A 19,078-nucleotide genomic window follows, 5' to 3' on the forward strand; every position below is an offset into this window, starting at 1 on the left:
CTAACAGCACGGTGTATGTACCTACACCGCAGGGACTGTAGCAGTTCACAAAGTGGTTCAGCCTGGTTCAGGGTCATAACAGGCTCTCAACTGGACTCGAGCACCGAGCCGTCGACTCGGCTCCGCTCGGGCACCAGCCCCCCCTTCGGCTCCGCTCGGGCACCGAGCCCCGCCTTCGGCTCCGCTCGGGCACCGAGCCCCGCCTTCGGCTCCGCTCGGGCACCGAGCCCCGCCTTCGGCTCCGCTCGGGCATCGAACCCTGTCAACTCGGCTCTGCTCGAGTCGGGGGTGGGACCGTCCTCTTCTGCCGGAAGTGGGGGATGGTCGACCTCGGCTAGATTCAGTTCCGGGTCGGAGCGGTTATTCGGACGGGGTTAGGGGGAGGGGTCTGTACGTGAGGCCTTTGGGCAGCGACAGCACCGGGTACTGGTGGGTGGGGGGCGGGGAAACGACAAGAAAACAGGAGGAGGAGGAAAAATGTGAAGGTGGAGGGCGGGAAAGGAAAAAAAAAAGCCCAACCCAACCCCGCAGCACGGCAAAAGCGGAGTAAGTATGAAACGCGGGGTTAGGCGAGCGGCGGTAACGCGAGCGGCGGGTTCGGGCCAGGGCCGGGCCCGGCCTCCATGTTGTGTGTGAAGTTCGGAAGCAAGTAAGTGCTCGGCCGAGTTGTCGGCGCTCGGACTCACTCCACTCACTCACTGGCACAAGGACACAAGACAAGTTTCCGCCTTCGCCTCTTTTCCAACAAACTCGCTCCTTTTTTAAATTTCAGTCGCATTGACAACCTTTTAAAAAAAAAAATCCCTCTTTCTGTCACTTCAATATCCCTCTCGCCAATTTTCCAAGTTAAAGGGCAGCTTGTCTGTCTATTTATTATTTATTTTTCATTTCCATATGTTTTCACGGCTGGGCTTTTGCGGGGTGGGTGGGGGCAGGATTTTGAATGACCGGTCAACGTAACAATCGGTGCGAGTTCAGCAACAAGGAGAATTGTCCACGACGCCCCCTCCTCCTCTTGTGAGGAAAGGTTGATGAACCGCCGCGATTTCTTTTCAGGCGGACCGTCCCACCGAGGGGATATATAAACCCAGTCTCTCAGACATGCTGCACGCATGCTTCAGGAAATTCTCCCGTAACAGCAAAATGATCAGTCCCATCTACTCGATTGGCGAGCCACTCCTGTTGGTCACTCTGAATGGCAAAATGACTTAGAGGTACTGCGCCGAAGTGAAAGCGAAATGAGAGAACAGTTGTTGACCGTGCTGTCGGCATATATATACACACACACACACAAACACACAGGGTCCGGCTTAAAATCGAGTGTCCCAACTTCTCTTCCCCCCCCCCCCCCCCCGTTTTAAATGGCTCCTGTTAACAATTTTTCCCTCCACCGTATCCCCCCAAAGTCTGACCTTGCCATCCCAGTTTGCTCCCAAGCACATGGCCTTTAACGCTCCCATTCAAACGGAGGGCAGTCTGTCGCGGGAAAGACCGTGTAAATAACGTGCACATTTTCTTCGTGCGAGCGCATGCTTTGAGTTTCTTTTGAGTTGGCTCGGTGCCCAGATTTCGAAAAGAATTTGAGGGCATCAGTAAAATCAAATCTAATCAAGGTGGAATTCTCAAGTGGCAGTTGCCATTGAGTTGTGCATGAGAACAATAAGGTTCTGTCCCACGTCTTCCTTGCGAATGCATGTGTTTTTAGGCTAAGAAATCCACAGTGTGGAGTTTCCACTGTTCCGTTGCGCAGATGTGGTCACCTGAAAGCAACATGGGATTTTATTTTTGCTATCCAAAGTTATTTCACCTATGGCCCCTTGTCCGAAAATTTGCTTATTTTATTGTGGACTGAATGATTTCAAAATATTCATATAGTAATAACAATAGCTTATTGTCACAAGTAGGCTTCAATGAAGTTACTGTGAAAAGCCCCAAATAGCCACATTCCAGCGCCTGTTTGGGGAGGCTGGTACGGGAATTGAACTTGTTTTGCATTACAAGCCAGCTGTTTAGCCCACTGTGCTAAACCAGCCCCTTATACTAGTTCCCTATATACGTGTTCCCTGAGAACTTAATGACATTGTTTTTGTGCTATTCACATAGTTGAACTTTCAGAATTCAGACTAGAATTTTATGGCGTAGAATAGACATTTACCCCATCAAATTTTTGCTGATTTTTTTTTTCCTCGATGTCTCACACCTCTTCTAATCCCATACGCCTCACTCCCTGTAACACAGAATGATATAGCATGGAAGGTGCCCTTTAATATTTGTTCATAATGCCAGTTTGGGTCTCAATAATTCACTTAAAAATGCACATGGTGATATAATATTCTGAAATCAGTTCAACAGTGGTAACTATGCAGCATCTTTTACCTGATAAAATGCACATCTGGTTTATTTGGTTGAAAACTTGATCTTTTTGATTTACTATATGTCTATGATCACACATAATAAATGCTGCTAGCTGTAGTCCCAGCCACCATACTGATTGACTTCAGATGTTAAATCTATCAGCCCCATGAGTATATTTTCATTGCACATACTTTAAAAAGGGTAATTATAATCCACCCAACTTCAGTGACTTAATTATCTTTTTCAAAAGTTTCTTGTTCATCAGTTTACCTGCCTTCTACTTGACTTGCTTTCAAGTAGGTTCCAGTATTCTGTCGCCCGTGAAATTTGTTTCTAATTGTTCACAGCTTTTGCATTTTGGAGAGATGTGCAGTAACCATTAGCATTGTTATGATGGAGCTTCAGTATTTTGCTGTTTAGAGTGGAAACCTATGGGTTTACACTTACACTCTCAATCGCCCGATGAATGTTCCTCATGTTAGCTCTTCACAAAACCATGCTGACTCTGATGCATTGCGCTTTGACTTTCCAATGTCCTATTATTTTCTGAATAATGGATTCTAACAATTTCCCAATGACAGATATTAAATTAACTGCTCTATAGTTTCCTACTTTCCGCTTCCCTCCCTTTTTGAATATAGGCTTGCATTAGAATATTTCCAAACCACTGGACCCTTTCCTGCATTCAAAATTTTTGAATATTTTCACCAATGTGTCCACTATCTATACTGCCACTTCCTTTAAGAGCCTAGGGTGTATGCCATCAGGCCCTGTCTGCCTTCAATCCCAAAGTTTATTTAGTACATTTTCCCTATCATGATTGTTCTAAGTTCCTCACTTTCCATTACATCTGCATTATCCATTACTATTGGGATGGTACTAGTGTTCAACATGTAAACTGAAGCAAAATATTGATTTAGTGTCTCCATCTTTTCTATGTTCCCCACTATTAACTCCGGAGTCCCATCCTCCAAAGGACCAACATGCACTTGAGCTACTCTCTTCCCTTTTGTATATTTAGAGAAGCTTTAGCTATCCTATTTAATACTTTGCGCTAGTTTTTAAAAAAATAAATTCCTTTGAGCTTTTTATTTTTCAATAGCCCTTTGTGGATCTTTAAACGTTTTCCAATCCTGCCACTGGCCGTTGCAACATGTTATACCTTAGTTTTTGTCTTTGTTATCTTAACTTCCTTGCTTAGCCATGGATGTTCTCTTTCCCCCCCCTTACAATATTTCTTCCTTTCTGGAATATATTTAATTTGGGAGGAGCTGAATATCTCAATCAACTGCCCTGCCTTTTACTCTTCCTGCCCAGTCTACTAGGGCCAAATCTCTCCTTATGCGTATGTAATTTTATTTAATTCCAGAATGCTCGTGTGCGACTGCAGTTTTTTGCACTCAATCCATCCTGCCACTAGCTTTTGCAATACGTTATACCTTAGTTTTTGTCATTGTTATCTTTAACTTCCTTGCTTAGCCATTAATGTTTCCCCCTTTACAATAGCTCTTCCTCTCTGGAATATATTGTATTTGGGAGGAACTGAATATCTCAAACAACTGCCATTGCTCATCAACTGCCCTGCCTTTTAGTCTTCCTGCCCAGTCTGCTAGCCCAATCTGTCCTCATGCCTATGCAATTATCTTTTGTTTAATTCCAGGACGCTAGTGTGGGACTGAAGTTTTTCTCCCTCAAACTTATGCTATGATCACTCTTCCCTTGAGGATGCTTAACTATAAGATCGTTAATCCCTCGAAATCCAGAGTAGCCTGCTCCCTGGTTGGTTCCACAACATATTGCTCCCGGAAATAATCTTATACATTCAGTGAACTCTCCCTCGAGGCTACTTAGCCAATATGCAAATTAAAATCACCGTGATTATTGGGGCCTCATGGTAGCATGGTGGTTAGCATCAATGCTTCACAGCTCCAGGGTCCCAGGTTCGATTCCCGGCTGGGTCACTGTCTGTGTGGAGTCTGCACGTCCTCCCCGTGTGTGCGTGGGTTTCCTTCGGGTGCTCCGGTTTCCTCCCACAGTCCAAAGATGTGCGGGTTAGGTGGATTGGCCATGCTAAATTGCCCGTAGTGTAAGGTTAATGGGGGGATTGTTGGGTTATGGGTATACGGGTTACGTGGGTTTAAGTAGGGTGATCATTGCTCGGCACAACATCGAGGGCCGAAGGGCCTGTTCTGTGCTGTACTGTTCTATGTTCTATTGCTGTACTTTTCTTACAAGCCCCCAGAATTTCCTGGTTTATACTGTGCCCCACTATGGAACTGCTGCCTGGGCACCTATAGATTACTCCCACCAGGGACTTCTTTCCCTTGCTATTCCTTATTTCTACCCAGATTGATTCAACGTCTTGATCTCCAGTGCCCATATCATTTCTCGCTATACTAAATGCTGGTTGTTCTCTGGCAGCTCCTGGCATCAGGCTACAGTACAGCATTGACCGTATGTCTGTCCACTTGGTACGTAACCCAGGCAAACCAGAAACATGGGAAATGTTGAAAGGAAATTAGTATGCTGAGGTTACAGAATACATACTCAGATTTGTAATTGCATGTTGTAAAATTAAAACACAGGCATCCCAATGCATTCCACTGGATTTCTGTGATTCTGCATGTGCAGTGTTCAAGTCTTCTATGTTTCCACAATTTCAGGGACATGGAATTGAGCTGAGAGGAGGGCAAGAGGCTGCTTCCTCGCAAGACAGGATAGTACATTGGTGGGCAATATATCTGGGTTGCCAGGTGGCCTATTTAAGAGCAGGATCAGCAGAAATTTAGAAACTGCTTCCTGAAATTGTATTTTAACTGATAAGAGAGATAAAACATCTTTTGAGATTTGCGTTTATTGAAATGCAGTCTATTTTCACCATTCTGCCATCAATTAAATGGTGTGAAAATTAAACACTTGGCCGTGACCTAGAGACAAGGACACGTGCATAGGAGTGTCAGAGGCTGAAGTAAGAGAATAGGCATTAAAGCATACTTCTGTCTATTCTACCGAACCCTGATCTTCTCTGCCTAAACTGCTCAATCGCAGTCGGAAATACAAAGATAATATGCCTGTTTTTTTTTCAACTCTGCTTAAATCCCTTTCCCACCCCCACCTCCAGCAAGTGCAAGGAGCATATGGATTGATTTTTGACTAACGTTGTATGGGCGACACAGTGGTAAGCACAGCTCCCTCCCAGTGCCAGGGACCCGGGTTCAATTCCAGCCTTTGGTCACTGTCTGTGTGAAGTTTGTATGTTCTCCCTGTGTCTGCGTGGGTTTCCTCCTGGTGCTCCGTTTCCTCCCACCGTCCAAAGATTTACGGGGTAGGATGATTGGCCATGGTAAATTATCTCTTAGTGTCCAGGGATGTGCAGAGTGGGTTATGGGCTCGCAGCGATAGGACAGGATGTGGCGGGTGGAATTCTCATTTGAAGGGTCGGTGCAGGCTCAATGGGCCGAATTGGAAACCATTCATTCAGTTCTCTATGCCATTTTCCTCCCTTCCCTTTGCTCAATCCACTGTAACCCAGTTTCTCTCCTTTCTCCACCCATCTTCTGTAATATCATCTTTTCTGAGACCCACATCTTGATCCTATTCATGTTAAAACTTCTGACTACCCAACTTTCCTTCTTAGTTTAGCCCCTGTGTCAGAGGAAACTGTAAACGGGTCTCTTTCTGTCCCCCTCCCTTTCAAACCATGTTGTTACTACCTCCATTCGTTCACTATTACAAACCATGCCTTCAGCCAGCTAGATGCTAAGTTCTGAATTTCCTTCCCCAACCCCTCCACATGTCTCTCCTCCTTCAATATTCTCTTTGAAACCTACCTCTTTCATTAAGCTTTCAGTGATCCCCTCCTAATATTCCCTTCTTTGGCTGTGTCAATGCTTGTCTGATGACACTCGTGTGAATCACTCTCAGATGCTTCCCAATGTTGAAAGCACTACATAAATGTAAGTCCTTCGGTTTGGTATACCCTATTAATTTTTAATGCTGGCAATTACTGACATAATTTTGTCACCCATATGATTCCTTGCTGAATTATGTAATCGTAACGGCAAGAGTGCAGCTCATATAGTTTATGCTCATCCGCTAAATCCTGAGATTAGGTTATTGCCTAAATTCACTGAAGGATCTGTTACCTTTTGCTGTCTAAAGTTATAAATCTTTATGGTTATTTTCCTTGATATTTGTGATGCTATACATTTGTTTTGCTTTTCCATTTGAATAAACTACATGATTTAGGAGACATAATAATGTTGAATTCAGTGTAGAGTCTCTGGAAAATGTATTAAACATGTGATATAGCACCTAAAGCATTAAAGTGGTGAATTGCAGGAAGATTCACAACTGAGGTAAAAATATCGCACAGGATCTTTCTGAAGTATCTGCAATGTCTTGCATTTGGAAACAAGGTTGAACCATTATAAGTGAAATTTTGCCATGCAGCAATGTGATGAGGTTAATTATAGCAATGATGAAGTGTGAAAGGCCTAAGAGTCAAGAACGCCACGGGCCCAAGTTTATTTCAGGCCTGTTTTGCTGTATTTTTGATGGTGCTGTGATCAATTTTAATAGCAATTTTTATTTTTAACTGATTTAAAAGGAGCTGTCCTGATACGTTTACATTTAGTAGTTCATTTCACATTTTCAGGCGTTCACATGGGGTTTCATGGCTTAATTAAGTACTTTTGAGAAATAGCCTTTTAGCGAAACTCAGAAAACATTTGGAAATAGCATACTCCAACAAATATGAACAAGATAAATGATGAGGCAGCCTGTTTTAGTTGAAGGATGAATGTTATCCAGGTGACCCAGAAATCCTTTGCTCTGTTTGAATCATGCTGTGAGATCTTTTAGGTTCAGCTTAGAAGGCAGACATCGCTCACCTGAAGTCAGTGCAGCAATATTTCAGTACTGTACTGCATTGATCCTACATTATGTGCTCAAGGCTGGAGTTGAGCTGAACTCTCAACGACCTTGACCAGTTAAGAGTGCAGACATAAAGTTGAGACTAGTGCTAACTATGGCTATACTTACACCGTACTGTAATTTAAGTTCGGTGAATTTCACTGCTGCTCACTTGTAAAATGAGTAGTGGAAGCAAATTTGTACAGATGTACCTTCATGTTTTACAATACAACCGTACAACTAAACCTCCATGGCAGCCAGATGTCCAGAGCCTGAGACACTGGACAGGTTAAGAGGACATAAATCTTGTGTATTAAACTCCATTAATTCGAGAATGTTGGTAAGTAAACTCTTCCTAGGCCTTTGGAAGTCCAGTTAATAAGTGTGGGCGAGAACAGACAGATTGTTGTTCCTTGTTTTAATGGGCTGATTTCTACTTTGGGCCTCCTATTAACAGTTGATCAGTATTGTGGAGACACCAATATGCTACGGCTGTCCGGTGCATCAGAATGCAATATATACTGTTACTTTATTCCCTTTCATTTTGGGGAGAGTCCTGGACTGGCATCAGTGCTTATGTTTGAATGTAAGCTCAAGATCTGCAATCTGCCATGTGTGGAATCGGATTTAAGCTGTTATCACATTTTTAATGATCTTTCCCTGTATGTTCCAGGTCTTGGTTTTGAATGGCTTTAGTTGGTTTGCTGTTAGTTGTATATGGTTTTGCTGTCAGTTATATATGGCTTCACAATGTTATAGGGGAAATATAATTCAAAGTAGGTTAGGAAATGTTTTCCGCTTTGTAAGAATACATCTGTGCTGTGCACTTCCCTTTATCTGTATTAGCTCTTCCCATATTGAGCCAGTAAAGATTTTTAATACAGCAACAAAAAGTAGCTAAATATCGAACTACAAGTTGATAAGACTGAAACTATATCAGATTGGGCTGTATTTATCCATGCCGGTATCAAAAAGATGTGCAAGAATTCTGCTATAGTTCCTAGATTTTCTGAAGGGGGAAGAACTGCTTGTTAGAATATTTTCTTTTCATGCTTTTTGTATGAGGGATGCAATGATGCTAATAAATTGTAATAGCAGGGTAACATTGCAGTATGCCTTGCCATATGGAAGATGTGAACAGTATTCTTTATGGGAGCATGGGGTTCCCCTTTAGTTCATTTGTGTGGGCTGGAAGCTGAAATATTTTCCAGACTTTCACATGTTGAGCTAATGAACTATAGAGAGTGGGAGTATTTTCTTTGATATCCTTTCTCCGGATCATCTGAAAGCATTGCTCATTGGGAAGATTAAATCTACTAAACCCTGCATTTCGTCACCTTGTTTTATAAAGTTCCTAATTCTCTTCATCAAAACTTGTGTTGCCATCAAGAACTAGGAGGCATAATCTCAATAAAGGGTCGCAGATTAAAGACAGATTAGGAGAAATTTCTCCTCTGGTTGTGAATCTTTGGAATTCTCTGCCGACGAGGGTTGAGGCGGCTATTTCATATATTAAAGGCTGACAATGGTGTTTTTTTTAATACAGGGGATTTATAAATAATGGGAACCAGGTAGGAAGATGAACCTGAGATTAACATCACATTAGCCATGATTTTAGCTTGAGGGGCTAAATGGTTTGCTCCCACTTTTATTTCTACATTTGCTAGATTAATTGAGCGGTAAGTTAACCAATATTAAATCTAGTTGACTTCATACAAGCCCACCCACCCAAAAAAACATTTATCATTGAGTTTATTTAAACTTTAAGGGTTTAAATGGCAAATCCCAGTTTTCCACTGAATGCTGGTATGTTCATTAATGCTTGCTTTCCTCCACATTGATTGGGCACGGTCAAATGCACCCGGAACGGTGGAGAAAACCAGTAATGCCTGTTAAATACCTAATTAGTAGCTGTGTCCAGGTGGCAGCAATAGAGTCGGGTTGCAAGCAGAATATTCTGTAAAGTTGGGAGCTGACCCAGGCCAAGGCGGATTCCATGTAACTGGTGTAGCAATGGAGGATATTATACTCGACTATCTATGCAAATCTAAACCATGTAGACAAGGAAGATTCCAACCCAATCCTGTTTTCTACTTGGTGGATTTAATCCCAGTTGAGGTGACAACAGCCGAATGCTACAAAAAATTTGGTGGTTCTGGGTAGGTTAGGAAAAAGAGTCGAGATTCAAATTCTTTATGTCCTGCCAAAAATGCAAGCATCTGGGATAAGGTGGTGATATAATGTTTAGTGCTATAAAGAATTTAACTGAGGTAAGGTGTTAGTGAGCTGTTGTTAGCAAGAAATAAGTTATTTTACATGAGAACATTGGGAAGAAGATGGGTGAAATGTGTTGGAGTTGCACTAAAGCAGTTGCAAAGCAATTGGCAGTCATGCTGGTTTTGTCACAATGTTTTCAACCAGTTTTGTGTTCTCTCTCCTCTCTCTCTCTCTCTCTCTTCCCCCCCCCCCCCCCCCCCCCCCCCCCCGCCCAACTAAGTACAGTTTGGAAAGGTGCAAGTCATTTGGTTTTCCCTTTTATCTGAGCAGACACGTGCACTAACTTGGTGTCTCTACACAGATGCTGCCTAACTTACAGAGACTTTGCAGCATTTCACGATTTTGTTTCAGATTTCCAACATCCTCGGTGTTTTATTTTTGCACTGATAAAGAATCCTCTTTTTAAGGATTGAAACAGAGCATTTACTTGCAGCCAATATGTGAAAATGCCCACAATGATGGCATTGTACATCAAGTGAAAAGTGCTCCATGGTTGCATTGAATGTTGAACATGTATTGTAATAGTCAGTCTGTGATCTAATCTGTAGTCTTAAGGGTATACAGTCAAGATGTATGAATACTAATTTAATGTAGATTTGCATCCAGACATAGAACATAGAAAAATACAGCACAGAACAGGCCCTTCGACCCACGATGTTGTGGTGCCGAACCTTTGTCCTAGATTAATCATAGATTATCATAGAATTTACAGTGCAGAAGGAGGCCACTCGGCCCATCGAGTCTGCACCGGCCCACGGAAAGAGCACCCCACCCAAGGTCAACACCTCCACCCTATCCCCTTAACCCAGTAACCCCACCCAACACTAAGGGCAATTTATCATGGCCAATCCACCTAACCTGCACATCTTTGGGCTGTGGGAGGAAACCGGAGCACCCGGAGGAAACCCATGCACACATGGGGAGGATGTGCAGACTCCGCACAGACAGTGACCCAAGCCGGAATCGAACCTGGGACCCTGGAGCTGTGAAGCAATTGTGCTATCCACAATGCTACCGTGCTGCCCTTAAGAACAAATTAATCTACACACCATTATTCTACCCTAATCCATGTACCTATCCAATAGCCGCTTGAAGGTCCCTAATGTTTCCGACTCAACTACTTCCACGGGCAGTGCATTCCAGCCCCCACTACTCTCTGGGTAAAGAACCTACCTCTGACATCCCCCCTATATCTTCCACCATTCATCTTAAATTTATGTCCCTTTGTAATGGTTTGTTCCACCCGGGGAAAAAGTCTGTGACTGTCTACTCTATCTATTCCCCTGATCATCTTATAAACCTCTATCAAGTCGCCCCTCATCCTTCTCCATTCTAATGAGAAAAGGCCTAGCACCCTCAACCTTTCCTCGTAAGACCTACTCTCCATTCCAGGCAACATCCTGGTAAATCTCCTTTGCACCTTTTCCAAAGCTTCCACATCCTTCCTAAAATGAAGCGACCAGAACTGCACACAGTACGCCAAATGTGGCCTTACCAAGGTTTTGTACAGCTGCATCATCACCTCACGGCTCTTAAATTCAATCACTCTGCTAATGAACGCTAGCTCACCATCGGCCTTCTTCACAGCTCTATCCACTTGAGTGGCAACTTTCAAAGATCTATAAACATAAACCCCAAGATCTCCTCCACATTGCCAAGAACCCTACAGTTAACCCTGTATTCTGCATTAATATTTGTCCTTCCAAAATGGACAACCTCATACTTTTCAGTGTTAAACTCCATCTGCCACTTCTCAGCCCAGCTCTGCATCCTATCTATGTATCTTTGCAGACGACAACAGCCCTCCTCAATATCCACCACTCCACCAATCTTCGTATCATCTGCAAATTTACTGACCCACCCTTCAACTCCCTCATCCAAGTCATTAATGAAAATCACAAACAGCAGAAGACCCAGAACCGATCCCTGCAGTACGCCACTGGTAACTAGGCTCCAGGCTGAATATTTGCCATCCACCACCCTCTCTGACCTCTTGGTTAGCCAGTTCGTTATCCAACTGGCCAAACTTTCCACTATCCCATGCCTCCCTACTTTCTGCATAAGCCTACCATGGGGAACCTTATCAAATGCCTTCCTAAAATCCATGTACACTACATCCACTGCTTTACCTTCATCCACATGCTTGGTCACCTCCTCAAAGAATTTAATAAGATTTGTGAGGCAAGACCTACCCCTCACAAATCCGTGCTGACTATCCCTAATCAAGCAGTGTCTTTCCAGATGCCCAAAAATCCTATCCCTCAGAACCCTTTCCATTACTTTGCCTACCACCGAAGTAAGACTAACTGGCCTGTAATTCCCAGGGTTATCCCTATTCCCTTTTTTGAACAGGGGCACGGCATTCGCCACTCTCCAATCCCCTGTTACCACCCCTGTTGACAGTGAGGACGAAAAAATCATTGCCAAAGGCTCTACAATTTCATCCCTTGCTTCCCATAGAATCCTTGGATATACCCCGTCAGGCCCGGGGGACTTGTCTATCCTCAAGTTTAAAAAAATGTCCAACACATCTTCCTTCCTAACTAGTATCTCCTGAAGTTTCACACTGTCCTCTCCAACAATATGGCCTCTCTCATTTGTAAATCCTGAAGAAAAGTACTCGTTCAAGACCTCTCCTATCTCTTCAGACTCAATACACAATCTCCCACTACTGTCCTTGATCGGACCTACCCTCGCTCTAGTCATTCTCATATTTCTCACATGTGTAAAAGGCCTTGGGGTTCTCCTTGATCCTACCTGCCAAAGATTTTTCATGTCCTCTCTTAGCTCTCCTAATCCCTTTCTTCAGTTCCCTCCTGGCTATCTTGTATCCCTCCAGCGCCCTGTCTGAACCTGGTTTCCTCAGCCTTACACAAGTCTCCTTCTTCCTCTAAACAAGACATTCAACCTCTCTTGTCAACCATGGTTCCCTCACTCGAACATCTCTTCCCTGCCTGACAGGGTGAGACATATCAAGGACACGTAGTATCTGTTCCTTGAACAAGTTCTACATTTCATTTGTGTCCTTCCCTGACAGCCTATGTTCCCAACTTATGCACTTCAATTCTTGTCTGACAGCATCGTATTTACCCTTCCCCCAATTGTAAACCTTGCCCTGTTGAACGCACCTATCCCTCTCGATTACTAAAGTGAAAGTCACAGAATTGTGGTCACTATCTCCAAAATGCCCTCCCACTAACAAATCTATCACTTGCCCTGGTTCATTACCAAGTGCCAAATCCAATATGGCCTCCCCTCTGGTCGGACAATCTACATACTGTTAGAAAAGCTTCCTGGACACACTGCACAAACACCACCCCATCCAAACTATTTGATCTAAAGATTTTCCACTCCATGTTTGGGAAGTTAAAGTCACCCATGACTGCTACCCTGTGACTTCTGCACCTTTTCAAAATCTGTTTCCCAATCTGTTCCTCCACATCTCTGCTGCTATTGGGGAGCCTATAGAAAACTCCCAACAAGGTGACTGCTCCTTTCCTATTTCTGACCAACCCGTACTACCTCAGTAGGCAGATCCTCCTCGAATTGCCTTTCTGTAGCTGTTATACTATTTCTAATTAGCAATGCCACCCCCCCCCACCATTTTTACCACCCTCCCTAATCTTATTGAAACATCTATAACCAGGGACCTCCAACAACCATTTCTGCCCCTCTTCTATCCAAGTTTCCGTGATGGCCACCACATCGTAGTCCCAAGTACCGATCCATGCCTTAAGTTCACCCACCTTATTCCTGAAAATGGTGTGGTACTTTAAAAATGAATATGTAAATGTATAATTAACTGTCACATTTCCATGCTAAGGTTTATGGGAGGGGGGTGTGGGGTGTTGGTAAGAATCCCACTTACTTGTCGAAAAGCAGTAATGTAAAATGTGTGCCATAATTTTGCCATTTCAATACTTGCTAAATTTTGGCTGTGGTTGAATTAAGAGTTCATATTCCAGCCCTTAAACGAACCAATTCCAGAAAGTATCAATGAGACAGCACAGAGCTACAGAATCCTAGAACCTTCCAGTACAGAAAGAAGCCATTCAGCCTGTTGTGCACTGACAATACAGTCCAATTTGGTCTCACCCCAAATTTTACCCCCATAACTCTGCAATTTAGCCCTCTAAATATATGCCCAATTGCCGTTTGAACATTCCTGTGAAATCTGCTTCCACCTCTCTTTCAGGTATAGAGTCCAGTATGTAATTCTGTTTAAAAGTATATTTTGATCAGCTCCTTAATCTAATTCTTTGCCAGTTATGAAGGGGGCAATTTTTGTATTTGTTGTTTTTATTTGCAACAAAGACCTAAGTGAAAGTGAAAAAGTGAAGTTTTGGTCAGTGCAATGGGTGAGAATATTTCACAATCTTAGTTGCAGATTGTTCCTCCTAGCAGCATCCTGTGCAGAACAGCAAGTTGACTTGCTCCGGGATTAGAAGGGAAATTTTACCTAAAAAAAGAACTGGGGTGGGGGGGGGGGGGAGGCTATGCACAAGAAAGAAAATTGGACAAAGGAATGAAAATAGAAAAATGCCCATGGCATTACAAATTTTGCATCGAGCATATGCTGCCTGTCCGCAGTTTGTGGGTTCGTAGTTGCCAAGATATTGGGCTATGTATTTTGTATCCGCATTTAACATGTCCTAACATTTTGCATTCAGTTTTGTTATGTCAGTCGTCACAGTACAGTTGTGTGCTCTGATCGCTTTGGAGTTCGTTTTGCATGTTTCCCTCACCTTGCCTTTCTTTAAGTTAAGAACTTGTTTCCGCAATTGACTGCGCTACCGTTTATTAGCTTTTATAAAAAAAAAGGAGAGCTTATTGGAGAAGACACAGCTTATTGAAGGAACAGACACAAATGATGGAAAGTGCTAATTGAGTACTTTGGCTTTTACATGTGAGTGTCTTAATGGAATGAGAGGGTGTATGATGGGATCTACAGATAAAGTGAAATTGAAAAATAGAACAGAACTCAAAAGGGTGCTTTGCTGCAGTGGTACACATGCTTAAGATGCTGCGGGAAGTTGAGCACCATCCTTCAAGCATCCTTATAAATGGATGTTGTGCCAGAGGCCTTAAGGAGTGCTAATGTAACACCTCTGTTCAAAAAGAGAGATACATCCGGTAACTGAAGGGCACTTGAGTCTACCATCAGTACTTGGTGGTTAGCTTCTAGGGGCCAAAGTATGGGATATAATGAATACTTTGGGGATTTTCACAGTAACTGCATTGCAGTGTTAATGTAAGCCTACTTGTGACAAAGATTATTATTATAAATTTGAGAAAGGAAAGCCATGTTCGATCATTTTAATAGAACTGTTTGAGGAAATGGCAAAGTGTATCGATAGAGGAAATGAAGCAGGTGTTTCAAAAGACATTTGATAAGACGAATCTTGTTTGTTAAAAAAATATCTGGTACATGCTTTTAAAGAGAATCTAGCAGCAAGGTTAAGAAGAGGTTGGTTGAAAGTGAGCGAAGAGCGGTAGTTAATGGAAAAGAGGGATTTAAGTTCTGTTTCCCCCCACCTCCCAGTTCACTCTGGAATTTGCAATCGTAAATTATCTGTACTTCGATGCATTTTCTTTTCAGAAAATACACGACTAACTGAAAGTAAGATGCAATGTTAGCTGAAATTTATTTGAAGGTAAATGTGAATGAAAGTTTTTGGGAAGAAAAAAGGAGATATATGTACAAGCACACGCACACACTATACATGGTTAGGGTTCAGTATATGTATCTGGGTTCAGAAACCCCTAATGTTCAATATAGGGCAAGTTGAAGCATTTTTAAAAAGTGTAATCTATAAATGGGCAGCGGAACGCAAAAGCACGTGGTTAGGGTTCAGTATATGTCTCTGGGTTCAGAAACCCCAAATTTTCAATATAGGGCAATTTGAAGCATTTTTAAAAAGCGTAATCTATAAATGGGGCAGCGGAACGCAAAAGCACAGAGGCCAATGTGAAATCTCCAAGTAATTGCACCACAGTTAGAAATATCGTCCAGTTTTAGGCGCCCTACTTTCAGAAGGATGTCAAGCCCACAGAGAGGGTACTTGAGTCTACAGTTATGAGGAAATGCTGGAAAAACTAGGGCTCTTTTCAGTAGAGCAAAGAAGGTTTAGAGGCGATCTGATAAGTGTTCAGAATTGTGAAAAGCTTTGATAAGGTAAATAGGAGAAAACTATTTCCCCTGGTCAGTGAATCGGTAACTAAGTTGCTCATGTTATGCTTGAATGCCGTCATCGTTTTGTGTTCACGATCATCACCAAAGGAGAGGTTAGGGGAAAACCTCTTGCACAAAAGATTGCAAGGAAATGGTAACTGGTTGAAGCAGAATGTGCAATATATTTCAAAAGGGGAGAGGTTAAATATTTGAAAATAAAAATGTGAATATATGGGGAGTTGGCAAGGGAATTAGGTTGTGTATAGATCTTTCTGAGATCTTGTGGTGTTAAACCTGATTTTGAGTATCGCTAGCAGAAAAACATTCCTTTTACTGTAAAAGACATGTGTCTACTTAATTCCTCTTACTAAAATATACAACTGAATGCCCCAGGAAACACAGACTTAATTAAAATTATTGAATTGATGAAAAATTAGCATTGCAACTTGTCTTTTTAACAAAGCATGACAAAAGCCATCTGTCTTAAAACATGGACCTAAACTTGTATGCTAATCATGCTGTTTCCTGTTTGGTTTCCAGATGTAGCTGAATTCTGGATTATAATTTGGAAAATACATTTTGCTATGGGAGCCATTGTTTCATGACGACAGAAAATGCAGTACATTTTTGTGTCTCTTGTCAAGATGATTATCAATTTACAACAATTAAAAATTGAATTGAACTGCTTAAAAGACCAATTTACTTGGGCAATGAGTTCTACTTATGGGGAAGCAACACCTTTGGTTATCATCTTTATTAGTGTCACAAATAGGCTAACAGTGACACTGCAATGATGTTACTGTGAAAATCCCCCAGTCGCCACACTCCAGCGCCTGTTCGGGTCCACTGAGGGAGAATTCAGAATACCCAATTCACCTATTAGCATGTCTTTTGGGACTTGTGGGAGGAAACCAAAGCACCTGGAAGGAAACCCGTGCAGACTCCGCACAGACGATGACCCAAGCCGGGACTTGAACCTGGGTCTCTAGCTCTGTGAAGCAACAGTGCTGACCACTCTGCTACCGTACCATCCATATTCCCGATCAAACGTTCCATATAATTAGTGTAGCAACAAGTAAGTTTTTAATAAAATAATTTTTATTGAAATTTTTTACAGAAAATATAACATCAAACAATGAAAAGCAACAATAAAACACCATAATAACTGTACCACCCCAAGTCCATATCAATGCATGTATCTCCTACCTCCCCCCCCCCCCAAACCCAGTGAACAACAAGAGAACTTAAAAATAAATTAAAATTAAATAAGTAAACATAGTCAACGTCCCTCCCCCCCGGGTTGCTGCTGCTGCTGACCCAGTACCCTATCACTGAGCCAGAAAGTCGAGGAAAGGTTGCCACCGCCTAAAGAACCCTTGTACCGATCCTCTCAGGGCAAATTTGACCTTCTCCAGCTTAATAAAACCCGCCATGTCATTGAACCAGGTCTCCACGCTTGGGGGTCTCGCATCCTTCCACTGTAGCAAGATCCTCTGCCGGGCTACTAGGGACGCAAAGGCCAGAACACCGGCCTCTTTCGCCTCCTGCACTCCCGGCTCAACCCTAACCCCAAAAATCGCGAGTCCCCAGCCTGGCTTGACCCTGGATCCCACCACCCTCGACACCGTCCTCGCCACCCCCTTCCAGAACTCCTCCAGTGCTGGGCATGCCCAGAACATATGGGCATGGTTCGCTGGACTCCCCGAACACCTGACACACCTGGCTTCGTCCCCAAAGAACCTACTCATCCTAGTCCCGGACATATGGGCCCAGTGCAGCACCTTGAATTGGATGAGGCTAAGCCGTGCACATGAGGAGGAAGAGTTAACCCTCTCCAGGGCACATGAGGAGGAAGAGTTAACCCTCTCCAGGGCATCTTCGATCTGTTCCCCCAGTTCCTCCTCCCACTTAGCCTTTAGCTCCTCTACTGACGCCTCCTCCACCTCCTGCATTACCTTGTAGATATCAGATATCTTCCCGACCCAGACCCCCGAAAGCACCCTGTCACTCACCCCCCCCCCCCCCCCCCCCTTTTTAAAAAAAATTTAGATTACCCAATTATTTTTTCCAATTCAGGGGCAATTTAGCGTGGCCAATCCACCTACTCTGCACATTTTTGCGTTGTGGGGGCGAAACCCACGCAGACACGGGGAGAATGTGCAAACTCCACACGGACAGTGATCCAGGATCGAACCTGGGACCTCAGCGCCGTAAGGTGGTTGTGCTAACCACTAGGCCACCGTGCTGCCCTGTCACTCACCCCCCTTGCGGGAAGCAAAGGGAATCCCTCCACCTGCCGCCTAGCAAACGCCTTTACCTGCAGATACCTGAACATGTTCCCCAAGGGGAGCCCAAATTTCTCTTCCAACTCCCCCAAGCTCGCAAACCTCCCATCCATGAACAGGTCCTTCAGCTGTCTGTGCCAACCCTGGAACCCCCCATCAATGTTCCCCGGGACAAACCGATGGTTCCTCCTTAACGGTGCCTCCATCGAGCCCCCCACTTCCCCCCTATGTCGCCTCCACTGCCCCCAAATCTTGAGGGTAGCCGCCACCACCGGACTCGTGGTATACCTCGTAGGAGGGAGCGGCCATGGTGCCGTTACCAGTGCCCCCGGGCTTGTTCCTCCACAGGACGCCATCTCCAACCGTTTCCATGCTGCCCCCTCTCCCTCCATCACCCACTTACGCACCATCGACACATTGGCCGCCCAATAATACCCCGAGATATAGGGTAACGCTAGTCCTCCACCATCTCTACCCCGCTCCAAGAAGACCTTCTTCACCCTCGGGGTCCCATGCGCCCAAACAAAGCTCATGATGCTGCTAGTCACCCTCCTAAAAAGGGCCCTAGGGATAAAGATGGGCAAACACTGAAAAAGGAATAAGAACCTCGGGAGAACCGTCATTTTGACGGTCTGCACTCTACCCGCCAGCGATAGCGGCACCATGTCCCACCTTTTGAATTCCTCCTCCATCTGCTCCACAAGCCTGGTAAAATTAAGCTTATGGAGAGTCCCCCAACTCCTGGCCACCTGCACCCCCAGGTATCTGAAACTCTTCACTGCCCCCTTAAACGGAAGCCTCCCAATTCCCTCCTCCTGATCACCCGGGTGTACTACAAATACCTCACTCTTGCCCAGATTTAACTTGTAGCCCGAGAAGCTCCCTAACTCAGCCAACAGCTCCATCACCCCTGGAATTCCCCCCCACTGGGTCCGCCACATACAACAGCAGGTCGTCCGCATACAGCGATACCCTATGTTCTTCCCCACCCCGCACCAGGCCCCTCCACTTCCCCGACTCCCTCACCGCCAAAGCCAGAGGTTCTATCGCCAGTGCAAAAAGCAAGGGGGACAGG

General features: G+C 44.0%; 1 protein-coding gene across 2 annotated transcripts in view; it reads left to right on the forward strand.

Moving 5' to 3' along the window:
* The first annotated feature begins 397 nt into the window (after window positions 1–397).
* Window positions 398–19,078, forward strand: part of zbtb34 (zinc finger and BTB domain containing 34) — a 33,508-nt gene continuing 14,827 nt past the window's right edge. Inside the window, exon 1 of one of the 2 annotated variants that reach the window (XM_038781671.1) lies at window positions 398–546. The gene's annotated coding sequence lies outside the window, so the exon portion shown is untranslated. Of the gene's footprint in view, window positions 547–1,049; window positions 1,215–19,078 lie in introns of those variants that run through there. The other variant, XM_038781672.1, reaches the window with a different exon arrangement.

Source organism: Scyliorhinus canicula, chromosome 21 (genome assembly GCF_902713615.1).
Source record: "Scyliorhinus canicula chromosome 21, sScyCan1.1, whole genome shotgun sequence".
NCBI classification, from domain to species: domain Eukaryota; kingdom Metazoa; phylum Chordata; class Chondrichthyes; order Carcharhiniformes; family Scyliorhinidae; genus Scyliorhinus; species Scyliorhinus canicula.